This window comes from Crinia signifera, chromosome 3 (genome assembly GCF_055691185.1).
Source record: "Crinia signifera chromosome 3, ASM5569118v1, whole genome shotgun sequence".
Lineage (NCBI taxonomy): Eukaryota > Metazoa > Chordata > Amphibia > Anura > Myobatrachidae > Crinia > Crinia signifera.
In genome coordinates, this window is record NC_139219.1 from 26,743,687 (window position 1) to 26,762,993 (window position 19,307).

The following is a 19,307-nucleotide window of genomic DNA, read 5'->3' on the forward strand; positions in this document are numbered from 1 at the left end:
GTGATTTCATTATTGTTTTTGTTTTTGCTTGTTTCAATTAGGTTGAATGACAATGAGATAAAAAGCTTTTTTTCTGCTGTCTATTAAATTTGTGTGCATTATCACTGCATAGTGTGTGCTTATATGATTGCACTGTGTGTTTATGTATTTATATCACTGCAATTATTGATGGCCACACATGCACACGGGCATGCGTGACGGGTCCTTCCAAAGCCAGCATTGGATAATTAATTGTGGCCGTACACGGGATGGTTGGCAGGGGGTCAGTGTTTGGAGGAGGGACCCAGCTGTTTGCAGGGAGTGTCCGTGGAAACCGTAGACATTTCCCGGTGTTTTATGAGAGGACCTCTGATGTCAGCTCTGTCCCTGATCACCCAAGCTTCATCGCAGCAACTGCACCCAGTCAGCAACTGCACCCAGTCAGCAACTGCACCCAGTCAGCAACTGCACCCATTCATAGACATTCCATCTTAAATACGGTTGGGAACCCTGCATCGGCAAAATATACATTCTGGTGAATTGGAAATCGATTCGATTTCTACTATATACTGTAGTCTTGCCTGGCAAGACTATCTTTTCGAGTTCCACTAATCGTGTACCTGCATCGGGATCAAATCTGCATCGAATGTGGAAAAAACAATCGATGCCCATTCGATTCCAATTTGATTTTGCTTCTATAAGCAAAATTGAAGAGGAAAATAGTGGAAATCTCACCCTGTGTACCCACTATTAATCTGGTCTCGACATATTGACAATGTCAACATTCAGTATGTCGACATCAGCATAATGTCAACGTTGTCAGAGTGGCAACATTGTGAATGATTTTCGGATTAGGTTAAGGGTACCGTTAGGGTCAGTGTTAGGGCAGTGTTTACATTATGTCGGATATTTCAGTGTCGACAGTTTGAATGTCATCATTGTAGACCACACTGAAAATACGTTTTGGGTGAGACATATCAAGGCTACACATTCCAACTAGCGCGCCGGGCGGAAACCCAGGAGTGACGGCGTCACCAGGACACTAGCTGGTTATCGCCGGCAAGTATTCACTTATGATACACAACGAGTTTCATCCCTCACAATGAGTTTGGTCACTCGTTAATAAATGAGCCCCTAAATGTGTTTTCTCTTTGTCGTCCTTCCTATAACTGTCTTTAATATAAAATCGAATCTTTCCATTCCATTCTGGTGCTTGTATGGGAGATCACTGACCATACTTTGACAAACGCTGCCATCTACTGGTGAAAATGTGTAAGTACTGTATGATGTTATATACTGTATCAGCAAATCCAGCATCATTGTCCTGCAGTCTGACGTTAGGAAATACAGAGGTTATAAGATGGGGAGATTTATCCAATCTTTGAGAGAGATAAATTACCAACCAATCGTCTCCTAACTGCCATGTTACAGGCTGTGTTTCAAAAATGACAGTGAGGCAAACCCCGAACTGTTCTGATTGCACACAGCATCTTTTCATGGAGACAGAGGGTCTGGAGGCATGGGCAGTAGCTTTGAGAGGGCTGTCCATGCCCCCACAACTGCAAAAATGGGGACGTGGCCTCATGGGAGTCAGTGAGGGTAACCATACCTCCCAACTTCAAAGATATCCTGAGTTGCACTTCCGGTAAGGGGGCCTGAGTTAACAGGGGTTTGAAAGGGGGCGTGGCTTCACAGTTTTTTTTTTTTGTTCCTACAGTATTATTAACCTCAATCATTTTCATTTCCACTTATTTCCAGACTATCCAGAACACCTCACAGTATTGTTTTTAAGCCAAAGAGTTGCACCGAGGTAGCTGGATGACTAAGCTAAGTGACAGAAGTGGGCAACACAAACACTGGACTGATACAGCACACTTAGCAGCACCCCTGGACTGATACTGCACACTTATCAGCACCCCCGGACTGATACTGCACACTTAGCCGCACCCCTGGAATTATACAGAACACTTAGCAGCACCCCTGGAATTATACAGCACAGTTAGCAGCACCCCTGGACTAATACTGCACACTTAGCAGCACCCCTGGAATTATACAGCACAGTTAGCAGCACCCCTGGACTAATACTGCACACTTAGCAGCACCCCTAGACTAATACTGCACACTTAGCAGCACCTCATGATTTATTCTGCACACTTAGCAGCACCCCTGGATTGACACTGCACACTTAGCAGCACCCCTGGATTGACACTGCACACTTAGCAGCACCCCTGGATTGACACTGCACACTTAGCAGCACCCCTGGACTGATACTGCACACTTAGCAGCACCCCTGGAATTATACAGTACAGTTAGCAGCACCCCTGGACTAATTGGTGGAATGGCGCCGCCGGCCCGCCCCCCCCCCCCCGCAAATGATCCCTGCATAAAGTTAACATAACAGAGTCTGTGACACAGACTCAGTCACACACTAGTAAAACTAACACGGCAGGCAGCGTGCGCTGGCAGCTGCCCTGCCCGGCGCCTGCCCTCCTCAGCTCCCCTGGTCCCTGCCGCCAAGCGTCATGGACGGAGGCCGGGCGGCTGACTCACTCACTCACTCCTCGATTCTTCCTCTCTAAATTGTTGCTGCTGCTCGGTCTGTCTTCCTGGCAGCGCAGCGCAGCAGCAGCACTCCAGACTCCTCCCAGAGTCACCTGCCTCGCTCTGCTAAGCTGTAGCCTGGAGGAGGAGAAGGGTTTCTGCTACCGCCCGTGCCGCCCTGTTCCTGCTATTATCGCTTTATTCAAGGTGGATTTTTATTTTACAGCTTAATAATGATGTTAATAAACATATTAATAAACTTGTGATTTGGGGGGGAGGGAGGGAGAGAGAGTGAGTGAATCTGTCTGGCTTCTGCTGCCTCCCTGATGTGCTGTATATATCTTTATTTATTTACAGCATCTTATAGCACAGCAGATTCCGTTACAGTGTCCTATATAGCGCAGCAGATTCCGTATCAGTGTCTTATATAGCGCAGAAGATTCCGTTACAGAGTCTAATATAGCGCAGCAGATTCCGTTACAGCTTCTTATATAGCGCAGCAGATTCCGTTTCAGCGTCTTATATAGTGCAGCAGATTCCGTTACAGTGTCTTATATAGCGCAGCAGATTCCGTTCCAGCGTCTTATATAGCGTCAGCATATTCCGTTGCAGCACCTTATATATCGCAGCAGATTCCGTTACAGCGTCTTATATAGCGCAGCAGATTCCATTACAGCGTCTTATATAGCGCAGCAGATTCCATTACAGCATCTTATATAGCGCAGCAGATTCTTTTACAGCGTCTTATATAGTGCAGCAGATTCCGTTACAGCGTCTTATATAGCGCAGCAGATTCCGTTACAGCGTCTTATATAGTGCAGCAGATTCCGTTACAGCGTCTTATATAGCGCAGCAGATTCCGTTGCGCTTTACAATAGTAGACCGTGATAAAACAAACTGTGTGTATATATATATATATATATATATATATATATATATATATATAACTTGAAGAACACAGCGGCGGCACTCGGAGACTTGTAAATAAACAGCTTTATAAAATCATCAAACAGGTGCAAACAAAGACCGACGTTTCGGGGGGAAGCCCCGTTTTCAAGGTGCAGGAGTGACCTTGAAAACGGGGCTTCCCCCCGAAACGTCGGTCTTTGTTTGCACCTGTTTGATGATTTTATAAAGCTGTTTATTTACAAGTCTCCGAGTGCCGCCGCTGTGTTCTTCAAGTTATCCACTCTATATTGGAAGGCACCGGAGCAGAAACAACCGTCTGGGATTGAGTGCCGGTCCGCCCCCCCACGCTATATATATATATATATATATATATATATATATATATATACACATGTTAGCCACGCCCCCAATTAATTACCGGTTGGGGGGGGGGGGCGCGAAATATGCCCTTGCTCCGGGCACCATGGCACCTAGCTACACCGCTGGTCTTTACCGAGATGTGGTTAGAGACTAATGTACCAGACTGCGCGGTTGCACTGGAGGGGTTCTCTGTCTCCCGGTAAGATAGAGCCATGGAATCAGGCAATGGGAGGAGGTGTGTGCTCTATGGTGAACTCTTCCTGGGCTACGGATGTCTGTGTCCTGAAAGCTCACTTGCACTCCATCAAAGTGAGACCTTTCTATCTACCATGTGAGTTCAGCTCTATTGTCCTTTCAGTTGTCTACATCCCTCCACAGGCTGATAAATCACTAGCCCTGGGTGAGCTACATTGGATCGTGTGTAGCTTATGCCCCTTTCACACCGGCCGCAGCCTGACCCCAATTCACACCAGAATCAAATTACCGGGTTAAAGCTTTTTAACCTGGGAATTTGCTGAAAAACCCAGGGTTTTCTGTGGTGTAAAAGGGTCAACATGGGTCTTAATCCCGGCACTTTGGCCCTGGTCAATAGCAGGCTTCGAGTGCCAGGACTTAAGACCTGTGTTGATCCTTTCACACTGAAGAAAAAAGGGGATTTTTGTAAGAACTTACAGTTCGAAATCCTTTCTCTGAGTCCATCCTGGTGACACAGCCAGGGCCGGAGAGCCCCAGGCGAGTCGGGGTGGGGGCGCCCCGGTGCCGGGGGGGGGTGTACCTGTCCTGCGGCTGTGAATATAAAGCTTGCGACGGCGGCGGCAGCAGGGGGTCCCTGCAGTCAAGAAATAACGAGCGATATCTGCCTGGCTACGCGGAAGCGCTTCTGTTGTGAAAACACTGGCCTCACGGCGCACGCTGATTGCCTGAATCTCAGCCAATCAGCGTGCGGCCAGTGTTTCCACAACAGAAGCGCTTCCGCGTAGCCAGGCGGATAGCGCTCATTATTTCTTGACTGCAGGGACCCCCCGCTGCCGCCGCAAGCTTTATATACACAGCCGCAGGACAGGTACGCCCGCGGCACGGGGGGGGGGGGGGCGAAATGCCGCCCTCCAGTGGCCGGCGCCCTAGGCAAATGCCTAGATTTGCCTAGTGGTGGCGCCGGCCCTGGACACAGCTAACCTTGGGACGTTCACGAGCCGGTCCTTTGGGAGGGTACGCTCAGACTGCCAGTTCTCATTACTGCCCATCCAAATGAGGCATCCTCCGACGCAAACTCATGAAATCTGTAAAATTTGGTAAAGATATGAACAGAGGACCAAGTGGCAGCCCTGCACAACTGCTCCGCTGTAGCCCCATGACGCACAGCCCAAGAGGAAGCAACTGACCTGGTGGTATGTGCATTGAACAGGTCGACCTCCCTTGGTGTAAACATAAGCAATCACCGACCTTAATCATCTGGCAATGGTGTGCTTAGAAGCAGGCCACCCAATCTTATGCACATCATACAACACCAAAAGCAAATCAGATTTGCGTATACCCTTTACTCTTTCCACATAAATCTGCAAGGCGCGGACAACGTCCAATTTATTCAACTTGTCCCTATTTTTTGCCCCCTCAGGAGGGGAAAACACCGGGAGCACAATGTGCGATTTTGTTTAAAATCGCACTATATCGCATTTTTTAGAAATCACATTTTTGCTGTGAATTCGCAAATTTAATGAGATGCGAATTTGCGGCAAAAAGGTGCGATATGTTGCGATAATGTGCGATTTTTAGTCATGAAAATGTGCAATTTTTTAGTCATGAAAATGTTGCGAATTTGTTAAAATGTGCGATTTTGTGTTTTAAAAATAAAAAAAAAATGGCGTGAGGTTTTAATTTTGGCGATTTTTATAGCAAAAACGTCCGAATGCGCTGTTTCCTAAATCGCCAACTTAATGGGATGCGGATTGCGGCAAAAATCTCACTTTTTGCCGTGAATTTGCACATTCAGAAGTGGCAATTTCTCAATTCGCATCCAGATGTTTTCCCATTGAAAAATATAGAATTCGCCAATTTAATGGTATGTGAATTTAGAAGTTGGCAAAAAAAAAATGTCTAAAAATCGCCAAAAAAATAGACCAGGTTCTGACTGGCAAATTTGACAGAACCATGCACAGATCATTGAGATCTGTGTATGGTTCTGTGTTAAAATATGTGTAAAAGTGAAAATAAAATAAAAAAATGGAGTGGGGTCCCCCCTCCTGAGCATAATCAGCCCCGGGCTCATTGAGCCGGACCTGGTTTCAAAAATACGGGGGACAAAAAGCGTAGGGGTCCCCCGTATTTCTGAAACCAGCCCCAGACTCTTGGACATGAGCACCGTGGCTGGTCAGCCTTGGACATGGTACCTGGAGGAGTGGAGACCCCCCCAATAAAGTGGTTTCCCCCCCCCCCCCCCCCAGGCTTCACCCATCCAGGGCTGAAGCCTGGGGCTGTCACCGGCATCCGTGGCCAGTGGACGCCGGTCTGATAGTGTTAAATCTCACATACGTAACATTGCTTTATGCAGGAGAACTACAAGTGCCAGCAGACATCCCCCGCATGCTGGTACTTGGAGAACCACAAGTCCCAGCATGCAGGGCATTAATGGGCCTGCTGGAACTTGTAGTCCACCTGTAAAAAGAATGTTAAAATAAAAAATACACACAGAGAAAAGTACAACTTTATTACACACACACACACACACACCTCACTTTTACATCAATATACTTACAGAACCAGGGTCCAGCTCTGCCTCCCTCCTCCACAGCCAGCTCACCCCGCACTGACAGCTAGATGTGAGAGGGACACTGGTGCCTCCCCCTCCACTACCTGATAGTGGACCTCTGCTGCCTCTAAGATTAAGCAAGGGCTGCCTAAGCCAGAGCGTACTTAAGAGGCTTACATTTTTTGGGTTGGCAGGAAAGAGTTAATGACTGCTAGTGTGTTTAAAGTTGGTTTCAGTTTTGTTTAGTTAGCCTTTGGGTGAACTGGAGGGAAGGGGGGGGGGGGGGGGGGGCGTGATCTTAGGGAGAGGGGTATATAGGCAGGTCCTTAAAGGGAGTACTTCCTCTTGCAGAATTTCTTCAGCTCCACCCACCCTCCCTTGCCTTTGGCATTTCAATTTATAGTCAAATCATTGGTACATTTACCATTATTTCAATTAAGGCGGTAGGGCGTCACAATACAGCGGTCACTTGTGGCATGAGAGGGCGCTGGGAGGCACTGCCCCCTGGAAAGACAGCACGGTGTCCTGCCTTTTTTGGGGGGGGGGGGGGGGGGGGGCGCGGTGAGTGTCCACACCGGCCAGAGCGGGGGTGGTGAGACTTCCCAGCGTTAGGTTGTGCCTTAGTCAGATGGGCCGTCTCAGTCATTCCCATATTTAATATCAATCAGTTGTGGCGTTTAAGTCGCCGCCATTTTTGAGATGTGACTAGAGCTGAGCATTCCGTGGCGCCTTATTGCCAGCCCTTTACGAGAGGGTCATACCACATTAATAAATATACTTATGACCTTTAAATCTAATTGTTACGGTGTCCGTGTCTTTATTGTGTCAGCGTTAGTTATTTTTAGTTAAGCTAGCTTAAAGTGTGTGTTAGAGTTTCAAGCCAAATAAATGTATAGACGCCTTATGGTGTGTACACACTGTCAGATGTGCCTTCAGATACTATCCACAATCCGATCAGATGGGATCGTGGATAGTATCTGAAGGCACATCCGATTTGCATACAAGTCTGACTATATAGTGCAGATCTGCACTATATAGTCATGGCAGACAAGACTTTCTGCCTTGCAATACGTGAACGCGCATTGGGATCGCAAGGGTTAAAACCCTTGCAATCTGCATCCGATTCCGATCCGATGTTGACTATATCGTCAACATCGGAAGGCAAAAAGTACCATGTGTACACACCATAACTCTGGCACATCTGACTCTCACCTCTGCACCTCTCATCACTGCTCTCTCCATTGTATGCTCCTTACTTCCTATCAAAGCTCAAAATGGCCCCTGTGCCCCTTTTTATAGGGTTTGTGATGCATAATTTAGTGGACTTTGATGGCCCAATAACTTAGGAGGTTGTAAGGAGTGGCAAGGTAGTGTAGTAAATCACATTCCTGTTGGTCACAAAATCGCACTTGACCAGAGCCAGAAATCGCACTTTTTTAGCTTTTAAATCACCTCATATCTCACAATATAGCATTTTTTGTCCGTCAATGCGCATCACATTAGATATGCGAATTCACAGCAAAAACGCAATTTAAAAAAAAATGCAATATAGTGCGATTGTCACCTAAATCGCACATTTTTAAAAAAAAATCGCTTCACTAAATCTCGCCCCAGGAGTTGTTCCTTCGTCATCGGTTTCCCAGATCGTCAATCTTTTTTCCCGATCATCAACGAAGGCAAATTAAAACTTGGTGTTTTTTGGCATTTCTAAGTGAAATTTCCCCAAAACGGCTTTGAGGTGCACACCACCGGGTCCAGAGGTATCTTATTGCTGAGTTTGGTGGCTCTGAGTGCCACGGTGTGTTCGCAATGCAACAGACACACACACACACACACTCCAACTTTATTATATAGATTATTATATAATAAACATATTATTAGCTATTTGCTGTAATTATAGTTCACATGAAATAATCAGGAGGAATATACATTACATCACTGATTACAGAGAATCGGCATTATGAGACGAGTCTGATCCGTAGGCCGGCGGTGCAGATAAAATGACACCATTAGTCCTGAGAAGTAATTTTATGTATTAATTCTGCCCTCGCTGGATCTCCGCCAAGGAGACACCTGTTCTCCTTACCCAAAACCCTAATTCCGAGCGCACACGATAACCTCGCAGACGCTGACATTACACACCGCACGCAGAAAATAATTGGGATCACTTTATCATTATTTAAATACACCACGTTTTAATCATTGTGTGAGTCATAACAAGCTGCGCAGCGCTCGGTCTAGACAGCTGAATACATAAAGGGAGAAATAATTGATCAAAAAGGCAAATTATTAAAACCGCGCCGCTCTGCAGAAGACAGGGTGTAATTTGGTGAATAACAAGCTCGTCGAGGGTGCGAAGCGGCTGCTTGTGTTTCCAATTATGAGCCGGTGCTTACAGTAGCGATTGGCGAATATATTTTTATTTATTTTTGCTAAATATAGACACATGCCTAATTGTAGTGTAATTGTGGCCTATTCAACGTTTCCCTGACATTCTGCGGTAATCAGCTACAATTGTCATATCGTTCCTGTACGACGAGACGGGTCCCACTCACCCAGGCGCAGACGTTGTGATTGTTCTGTATACTGTTTCTAATTAGTGTTTTGGATCATAACAATTAAAATAAAATGATGACAGAATGGCTAATGTCGCATGACTCGTATCACTGATGTCATACGGCGCATCAGGAGAATTCTAAGTTTCAAAAGCAACAGTAGGATAAAAAGACATAAAGAGAACCCAAAACCAGCACTGGGTCCCATAGCAGCTGCACTCCCTGCACCTATGGTAGCTATACCAGGGTTGCCGACCCTCCCGGAATTTGCGGGAGTCTCCCGAAAATCGGGTCCTTCCTCCCGGCCCCCGGAAGGGTGGGCAACCCTCCCGGAATCAGGGGGACCCCCACTGAGCCCCCCGATCGCGGCATTATATGCCGCAATCCGCGGGTCTCAGGGGAGGGGGCGGAGCTAAAACGGCACAATCGTGACGTTTTAGCACCGCCCCCTCCATGGATAACTGTCATTTCGGCTATTTCTTGTAATGGGGGCGGGGCTTAATGACGTCACAGTTAAGCCCCGCCCCCAAAACGAGTAATGCTAGATTCCTCTCCGGGCTTCTCCCGGAGAGGAGTTCTTCAATGTCGGCAACCCTGAGCTATACCCCTGTATATAACACATGTATCTGTGACAGGGGAGGTGGCCCCTCTCAGCTCTGGCCCCATAGCAGCTGCACTCCCTGCACCTATGGTAGCTATACCCCTGTATATAACACATGTATCTGTGACAGGGGAGGTGGCCCCTCTCAGCTCTGGCCCCATAGCAGCTGCACTCCCTGCACCTATGGTAGCTATACCCCTGTATATAACACATGTAACTGTGACAGGGGAGGTGGCCCCTCTCAGCTCTGGCCCCATAGCAGCTGCACTCCCTGCACCTATGGTAGCTATACCCCTGTATATAACACATGTAACTGTGACAGGGGAGGTGGCCCCTCTCAGCTCTGGCCCCATAGCAGCTGCACTCCCTGCACCTATGGTAGCTATACCCCTGTATATAACACATGTATCTGTGACAGGGGAGGTGGCCCCTCTCAGCTCTGGGCCCCATAGCAGTTGCACTCCCTGCACCTATGGTAGCTACACCCTGTATATACATTCCCTCCAACATCTGAAGGGCAGAAATCGATACACATTCGAGAAGGGTGCGTGGCCATTTGTAAAGTAGGTGTGGCCACAGTTAAACCCCTTTCCGAATGTGCACCGTGCATTTTTTTTGTCAAGAGGGCTTCCACTACTCCAGAAAGTGGAGTTAACACTTACAACAACCAAGCCCAACCCCCACACATGCTGAGTGCTGTGCTACTGCTGCCGCCTACCTTGTCCTCCCCCAGCAGTCCAGCTGAGCGCCTGTCCCCAGCCCCTGGCCATGTCCACTGTGGTAACGGGAGGTCTGGCATTCCCTCACTAATGAGGCGGCAACTGTCAAACATGTAACAGTGTAATTTGTGCTAGGTGACATGAGGGAGATTGCTAGACTAATGAGGTATAGAGGGAGATTGCTAGACTAATGAGGGAGATTGCTGCAATTTCAGGGAGTCTCCTGCAGAATACAGGAGGGGAGGCAACTATGTGGTAGCTACACCCTGTATATAACACATGTAACTGTGACCGGGAAGGTGACCCCTCTCAGCTCTGGGCCCCATAGCAGCTGCACCCCCTAGCTATAGGTAGCTACACCCTTGTGTATAATAACACATGTAACTGTGACAGAGAATGTGGTCCCTCAGCCCTGGGCCCCATAGCAGCTACATCTATGTTAGCTATGCCCTTGTATATACATTTTTATGTCAGCACTACCATAACTGATGGAAACTATGAGGTCTATTATAAAGTGGAGCTATATAAACTACTAACCAACCAGCTCCTAACTGTAATTTTTCATACACATCCTGTAATATGGCAATTAACAGCTGTTTGAGGGGTACTTTATCTCTCTGTACGTCATCTCTCTCCACAGCTTATTAAATAGACCACTATGTACGCATAGTGGCACAATGCACACAAACGCATACCCGAATTGTATGAGAGGCTGTAGCAGACGATTACAAAAAGAGAGAATCAAATAAATATGGCACATAGAATCAGTACAGTGCCTATTATGCTGCCATAGTCCTGCGCTGTCCTTGAAGCTGAGGGTCCCTGAGAATTTCCACTCTGAAATACTCGGAATTCAGTAGTACCCAAGCGACGGTATATTGTACCCAATATCCAAATACTTTTCATGGAAGGCTCAGTACATTAATGCTAGTTCTCATGGAAACCCTGCGCTTCGCGTTACATGTAGGAACACATAAATGTACAACTGATATTAACTGTTCTATGAACTAGAATAATAATTCTATCCAACTATGGGGGTTATGCAGGCCGGATCGCTGGGCTGCTAATATGCAGAGCCCTGCAGTCAGGTAACCCCCACCCAGCCAGAGGGAAATCCCACCCAGTGCAATGCCTGCGAAAAGGTTGTGAAAATATGTATCGCAGCCCTAGATCCATTTACAAGTCACTCACCAGCAAATGTCCGTGCAGTCTGTGGACTGATGAGGGGGGCTGCCACTGGCCACAATGTAGGCGACACCCCCCCCCCCCGCCACGCCTACTGGTCCCCGCCACACACAGACGCAGCATTCCTGGTGCCTGTACTATGATCACAGGTGCCACACGGCAGCCCATAGAGAGGCATCCTGGAGGGAGGGAACACCTCCCAATGGGACTGCCTTGGTGATTGGTTGGTCGGATTTCCAATAGGAAGTCACTGCCAGTCGTAGTGATGTTAGTGCAGTCTCACAGACTGCATCTGGCTTCACTACAGTGGTGGATTTTACCTGGGGGGGGGGGGGGGGGGGGGGGGCTGCAGCCCTTCAGCCCATAGGTAAAACCGCAACTGGTTACAACCCGGGTTGAATTGCCAGGTTGGTCAACCCGGGTTATAAACTGTGGTGCTTTCACACTGCACCTTGACTTGAGTCAACACATCACCAACTCAGCAATAACCCGGGTCCTATATGCAATGTATAAGGGGTATTAGCTGTACTGAGCCAGGGATATACTTAAAACCTGGACCATTGGCATGCCTCAAACTCTGTGTCCAGAATCCTGTGGGTGTTGGGGTGAGGGGGGCAGACACAAGGATAGATGTAATTAAGGAATTGGCAAGAAATGAATGAAACACTTATCATTTTGATATTTGAAGATGAACAAATTAACATGAAGATAACCATAGCAGATTATGTGTAAAGTAATTAAGTAACCTAGACTTCACAGGTTCATAAAATACACAATTAAAATACACGTGTATTCTGTACTGTATTTTCACACTGACTGCCTTTATCCACTTGACCACTAGATGGCAGCATTGTATTATAGTTACCGTACTAGTGCCTTGATTTCAAGGCAGATTTGTATTTTGTAACTATAATTAAACATAATCAGTCCCTGCCTAAATAGGCACCTAGTGCAGCTTCCTCAAAAAGAGGCCTTGTGGGATAGGGTGTGGTTTCTCAAGTTAGGGGGCGTGGTTTCGCAGCCCGAACCTAGAGCTGTGGTCCGGGAGATGTGATCTGCCCCCTGGAGTGCCTGCCTGAGCTGCCTCCCAACTGTCCCATTTTTCGCGGGACAGTCCCTGTTGTTCAGAACTGTCCCGTGTCCAACCCGGTGCTGGCAGTGTCCTGCGGTGGAGGTGGGGAGGGGCAGTAGGGAGTCCCCTTGCACGCCGCTGCTCTGCTGAGCCATCTGGATCCCACCAGTGTGTAATGCTGGGTACACACCAAAACGATTTTGGCACAATCCCATCAATCTGGATCCAATTCAGACTGATTGGATGCAGATTGGATGCAGATTTGGTCAAAATCGTTTGGTTGGATCTGAATTGGATCTGAATCCGATCCTACCTGCTGCAGGTAGGATCTGTAAAAGATCCATTCATCTGAATACAGAGGGGATCGGATTGTATGCAAATCGTATGCAAATCGTATGTAAATCGTATGCAAATTTTATGTAAATCGTACGATCCGATTTACATACGATTTGCATGCGATTTGCATCCAATCCAAATCGTTTTGGTGTGTACCCAGCATAATCCTCTTGCAGTACAGTTATAGTATATCTGTGTGCTCGCCTCACCCTGTATGCTCTGTGTACTTCATGCAATGCATTATACTGTATATTCCAAACTCTGTGCTTTTGGACTATATTGTGGGGGAGGGGGGGGGGGGGTTTCCAATGTGTGTGCATGTGTGTCTATGTATATATGTGATGCAGTCAGCATCCTGGTGGTCAGGATGCCGGCATTCAATATGCTGATGCAAGGGGTATGGGTAAAAACCAGACCAGGACAAGACCCCCGGACCGGACATTATAATATGCAGTCCAGAGCTAGTAGAGTCCGGTCCAGGGGGTATCCTGTGGGGGGGGGGCTGCCTGTGACACCTGTCACCAGGGAGTGGAGGAGGGGGAGGAAAAAACCTCCCTGTATGGCCGCATCCTGTCTTTGGGATATACCGGGCGCTGTGATGGCTGCATCCTGTATATGGGATATACCGGGCGCTGTGATGGCCACATTCTGTATATGGGATATACCGGGCGCTGTGATGGCTGCATCCTGTATATGGGATATACCGGGCGCTGTGGTGGCCGCATTCTGTATATGGGATATACCGGGCGCTGTGATGGCCGCATCCTGTATATGGGATATACCAGGCGCTGTGAAGGCCACATTCTGTATATGGGATATACCGTGTGCTGTGATGGCCGCATCCTGTATATGGGATATACCGGGCGCTGTGATGGCCGCATCCTGTATATGGGATATACCGGGCGCTGTGATGGCTGCATCCTGTATATGGGATATACCGTGTGCTGTGATGGCCGCATCCTGTATATGGGATATATCGGGCTCTTTGATGGCCGCATCCTGTATATGGGCTATATCGGGCTCTGTGATGGCCGCATACTGTATATGGGATATATCGGGCTCTGTGATGGCCGCATCCTGTATATGGGATATATCGGGCTCTGTGATGGCCGCATACTGTATATGGGATATATCGGGCTCTGTGATGGCCGCATACTGTATATGGGATATATCGGGCGCTGTGCTGGCTGCATCCTGTATATGGGATATACCGGGCGCTGTGATGGCCGCATCCTGTATATGGGATATATCGGGCTCTGTGATGGCCGCATACTGTATATGGGATATATCGGGCTCTGTGATGGCCGCATCCTGTATATAGGCTATATCGGGCTCTGTGATGGCCGCATACTGTATATGGGATATATCGGCGCTGTGATGGCCGCATCCTGTATATGGGATATATCGGGCTCTGTGATGGCCGCATACTGTATATGGGATATACCGGGTGCTATGATGGCCGCATCCTGTATATGGGATATACCGGGTGCTGTGATGGCGGCATTCTTTATATGGGATATACCGGGCGCTGTGATGGCCGCATTCTGTATATGGGATATATCGGGCTCTGTGATGGCCGCATACTGTATATGGGATATACCGGGTGCTATGATGGCCGCATCCTGTATATGGGATATACCGGGTGCTGTGATGGCGGCATTCTGTATATGGGATATACCGGGTGCTGTGATGGCCGCATACTGTATATGGGATATACCGGGTGCTGTGATGGCCGCATACTGTATATGGGATATACCGGGCGCTGTGATGGCCGCATCCTGTATATGGGATATACCGGGTGCTGTGATGGCGGCATTCTGTATATGGGATATACGGGGCGCTGTGATGGCTGCATTCTGTATATGGGATATATCGGGTGCTGTGATGGCCGCATTCTGTATATGGGATATAGCGGGCGCTGTGATGGCCGCATTCTGTATATGGGATATATCGGGTGCTGTGATGGCCGCATTCTGTATATGGGATATATCGGGTGCTGTGATGGCCGCATTCTGTATATGGGATATACCGGGCGCTGTGATGGCCACATTCTGTATATGGGATATACCGGGCGCTGTGATGGCCACATTCTGTATATGGGATATACTGGATGCTGTGATGGCCGCATCCTGTATATGGGATATACCGGGCGCTGTGATGGCCGCCTCCTGTATATGGGATATACCGGGTGCTGTGATGGCTGCATTCTATATATGGGATATATCGGGCGCTGTGATGGCCGCATTCTGTATATGGGATATAATGGATGCTGTGATGGCCACATTCTGTATATGGGATATACTGGATGCTGTGATGGCCGCATTCTGTATATGTGATATACCGGGCGCTGTGATGGCCATATCCTGTATATGTGATATACCGGGCGCTGTGATGGCCATATCCTGTATATGGGATATACTGGCGCTGTGATGGCCGCATTCTGTATATGGGATATACCGGGTGCTGTGATGGTGGCATTCTGTATATGTGATATACCGGGCGCTGTGATGGCCGCATTCTGTATATGGGATATACCGGGCGCTGTGATGGCCGCATTCTGTATATGGGATATATCGGGCGCTGTGATGGCCATATTCTGTATATGGGATATACTGGATGCTGTGATGGCCGCATTCTGTATATGGGATATACCGGGCGCTGTGATGGCCACATTCTGTATATGGGATATACCGGGCGCTGTGATGGCCACATTCTGTATATGGGATATACCGGGCGCTGTGATGGCCACATTCTGTATATGGGATATACCGGGCGCTGTGATGGCCGCATCCTGTATATGGGATATACCGGGCGCTGTGATGGCCGCCTCCTGTATATGGGATATACCGGGTGCTGTGATGGCTGCATTCTATATATGGGATATACCGGGCGCTGTGATGGCCGCATCCTGTATATGGGATATACCGGGTGCTGTGATGGCCGCATCCTGTATATGGGATATACTGGATGCTGTGATGGCCGCATTCTGTATATGTGATATACCGGGCGCTGTGATGGCCATATCCTGTATATGTGATATACCGGGCGCTGTGATGGCCATATCCTGTATATGGGATATACTGGCGCTGTGATGGCCGCATTCTGTATATGGGATATACCGGGTGCTGTGATGGTGGCATTCTGTATATGTGATATACCGGGCGCTGTGATGGCCGCATTCTGTATATGGGATATACCGGGCGCTGTGATGGCCGCATTCTGTATATGGGATATATCGGGCGCTGTGATGGCCATATTCTGTATATGGGATATACTGGATGCTGTGATGGCCGCATTCTGTATATGGGATATACCGGGTGCTGTGATGGCCACATTCTGTATATGGGATATACCGGGCGCTGTGATGGCCACATTCTGTATATGGGATATACCGGGCGCTGTGATGGCCACATTCTGTATATGGGATATACCGGGCGCTGTGATGGCCATATCCTGTATATGGGATATACCGGGCGCTGTGATGGCCGCATTCTGTATATGGGATATACGGGGGACTGTTGGTTATATATGGCATATACCAGACGCTGTTCCTTGCTTCTTTTTAGAGTTAGTAATGTTACACAAAACTGTCGTCTTTAACAATGTACATCGTCGATACTCCCGAACACACAGACTACCATTATATTTAGTTATATTTATTATTTCTGTTAAATTCATTTAAAAACTGAAAACAATCCATCAAACTTTTATCTGATATTTAAGTTATTGTCTCAAGCTTTTAGTGAAATCTTCTAACACATTATCTACATGAGCCGTGCGATGATACCTTCTCCTCGCCGTAAGAAAGACTCTGGTCACACAATGAGAACGCTATTGTCTGTTGCAGTTGTCACTTGGATCTCAGCTAGACCCTATTCCACAACTGCTATAAAATAAACTTCAAACATGTCACTTATACCCCTTTTACACCAAAAATCCTGGATCTGACCTGGCATTTGGAATACGGATCCAAGCCAGGTCGGATCCGGGATTTGCACCGTTTACACTGCGGTGCCTACCTGCAGTATAGACGGAGGCGGCGCTTGGAGATGACATCATCTCCAAGCTCCGGGACCACAATCACCCCTGCCGGGACCGCCGATTGCCGCGCTGGGGCAAGCCCAGCACCAAGGTAAGCTGCTGGGCTATTACCAGCCCCTGTGCACCCCCCCAGCCCCTGTCCACTAGGATACCACACACAGGCATCCATTCACCTCCTGCCTGCCTCCAAGTTGACCGCAAGACGCTGCGGTCTGGAGGTTGGGCTTCCCCCACTGATGTAAACGGGAGCCGGGTTGGGTGATCCGGTGTACCCATTTACATTGCCCTCTACCTAGGTCCTAGCCGTGTTCAACCCAGGTCAGGATCTGGGTAGAAGTCCCGTGTAAATGAAAACGGCTTGACCCATTTACACCACCGCTGACCCGGGTCTGACCCGCCGCTGACCCGGGTTTTGCGGCAGTGTAAAAGGGGTATTAAACACAGAACATTTTAAACATTTTACAAATAATCTACAGAATACAAAAACATTCAGCAATTTCCTCTGTGTATCGTTCGGCGGGTTATGAGGTGACTGCGCCTGTCTCGTGTTTCAGTCTTCGGATTATTCTCCCACCAAGTACCTAGAAATGCAAATGTACATTATTTGTATAGAATTGTTTTAACTTAAACAATACAGTAGTAAAGACATATATGAAGTCTTCTCCGTTGCAATCTACCTCCTGGATAATATCGGCCTGATTCTGGGTCAGAACTACGTGAAAATGTGGACACTTATGCTGATACGGACGGTGTAATGGTTAGCATTACTGCCTCACTGCACTGAGGTCATGGGTTCAATACCCAGCATGGCCCTAACTGTGTGGAGTTTGTATATTCTTGCCGTACTTGCGTGGGTTTCCTCCGGGTGCTCCGGTTTCCTCCCAAAATTCAAAAATATACTGGTAGGTTAATTGGCTCCCAACCCTAGAATGTCTGTGTGCGCGTGTACATGTGGTAGGGAATATAGATTGTAAGCTCCACTGGGGTAGGGACTGAATGTTCAACTATATTCTGTAAAGCGCTGCGGTATATGTGTGCGCTATATAAGAAACAGCAGATGTTTCTGCACAGGGCGCTCACAGATGTAAGACACCAGAGTGGTGTCTTACATCTGCGATCCCTTGCAAAATCAATAGAAGGTCGGGGGGGTCATTTGGGCAGACGGGTTAACCAGAATCGCCCCTATATTTATACACTTCACTTTTCAATGCAATATGCAGGCTCCTTGTCAATAATACAGTAACTTTTAGTTAAATCCCCCCTGTATTTAGAACACGCATTTGGTCAACATATACCATGCTGGGGATTCGAATGAACAACCTCACGCACCACAGCCACACACTTTACAGCTGGGGCGATGACAAAGTGCAAAATAAAGTTATGTTTGGGGAAAAAAAAACACTTTTAGGTAAATGACATCTATCTTTGCATTACAGAAATGGATTTAACAAGGAATCCACAGGGTAAATGAGCGCAGGGCCTGATTAAAGCAGGGGCAAAAGGGGTCAGTACCCCTGGGCCCCCCCTCTAGCTAGGGGCCCCCTGTGATTGGCATGTATTTTTTTTTAGCTAAAGGTTTTGTGCATGGGAGTGGGGTAATGCTGCAGCTTCACCTATCTGCCAATGTGACAATGATTAATGGTGCTGAGCATGGGGTGCCAAGGCACACTGACTGCACAAGTGTGCAATGCATTACTGGGAGTTGACTAAGTCCCATGACACTTTGCACAAGAGGGCAGAGGCTGAGAGGTTTGTGCTGAGCTCTGATTGGTGGAACTCATTACATGCTTCTCAGGCCCATGGAGGACAGCAGCAGCAGCCTAGTCATGGGAGGGTTTTTAATCAGAGGCAGCACTGGGACTGTGAGGTCTCTTACAGTCCTACAGAGTAAGGCGCAGAGGGACAAACACAGGCATTTCAAGTGATTATATATATATCTCCCCCCTGCAGTTACCCATTGACCAAGCTTATACTGCCTTTACTCTTTGTTTTGACAGTGTAATATTCTCCCATGCAGTTTGCAGCCAGTAATAAAAAGTGCAGGGGGCCCCCTCTCTAAAGTGCCCAAGGCCCTCCGAAGGCTTAATCTGGCACTGAATGAGAGAACACTGTGGAGTGATTTGCCCTTACACAAACAGTGGAATGTGGGTGTATGTGGGTGTATGTATGACCCTGCCGGGTGCATTTAGATTTAATTTGAATTAATGCAGTATACAGGGCCTGTAATTCATCCTGACTTGTTCTAAGTCCTGATATCCCATGA

General features: G+C 47.8%; 1 protein-coding gene across 1 annotated transcript in view; it reads right to left on the minus strand.

The window, feature by feature from the left end:
* Window positions 1–16,676: 16,676 nt before the first annotated feature.
* Window positions 16,677–19,307, minus strand: part of LOC146063271 (calpain-13-like) — a 75,761-nt gene continuing 73,130 nt past the window's right edge. The window contains exon 24 of the mRNA XM_083175506.1: window positions 16,677–17,625. The gene's annotated coding sequence lies outside the window, so the exon portion shown is untranslated. The remainder of the gene's footprint in view (window positions 17,626–19,307) is intronic.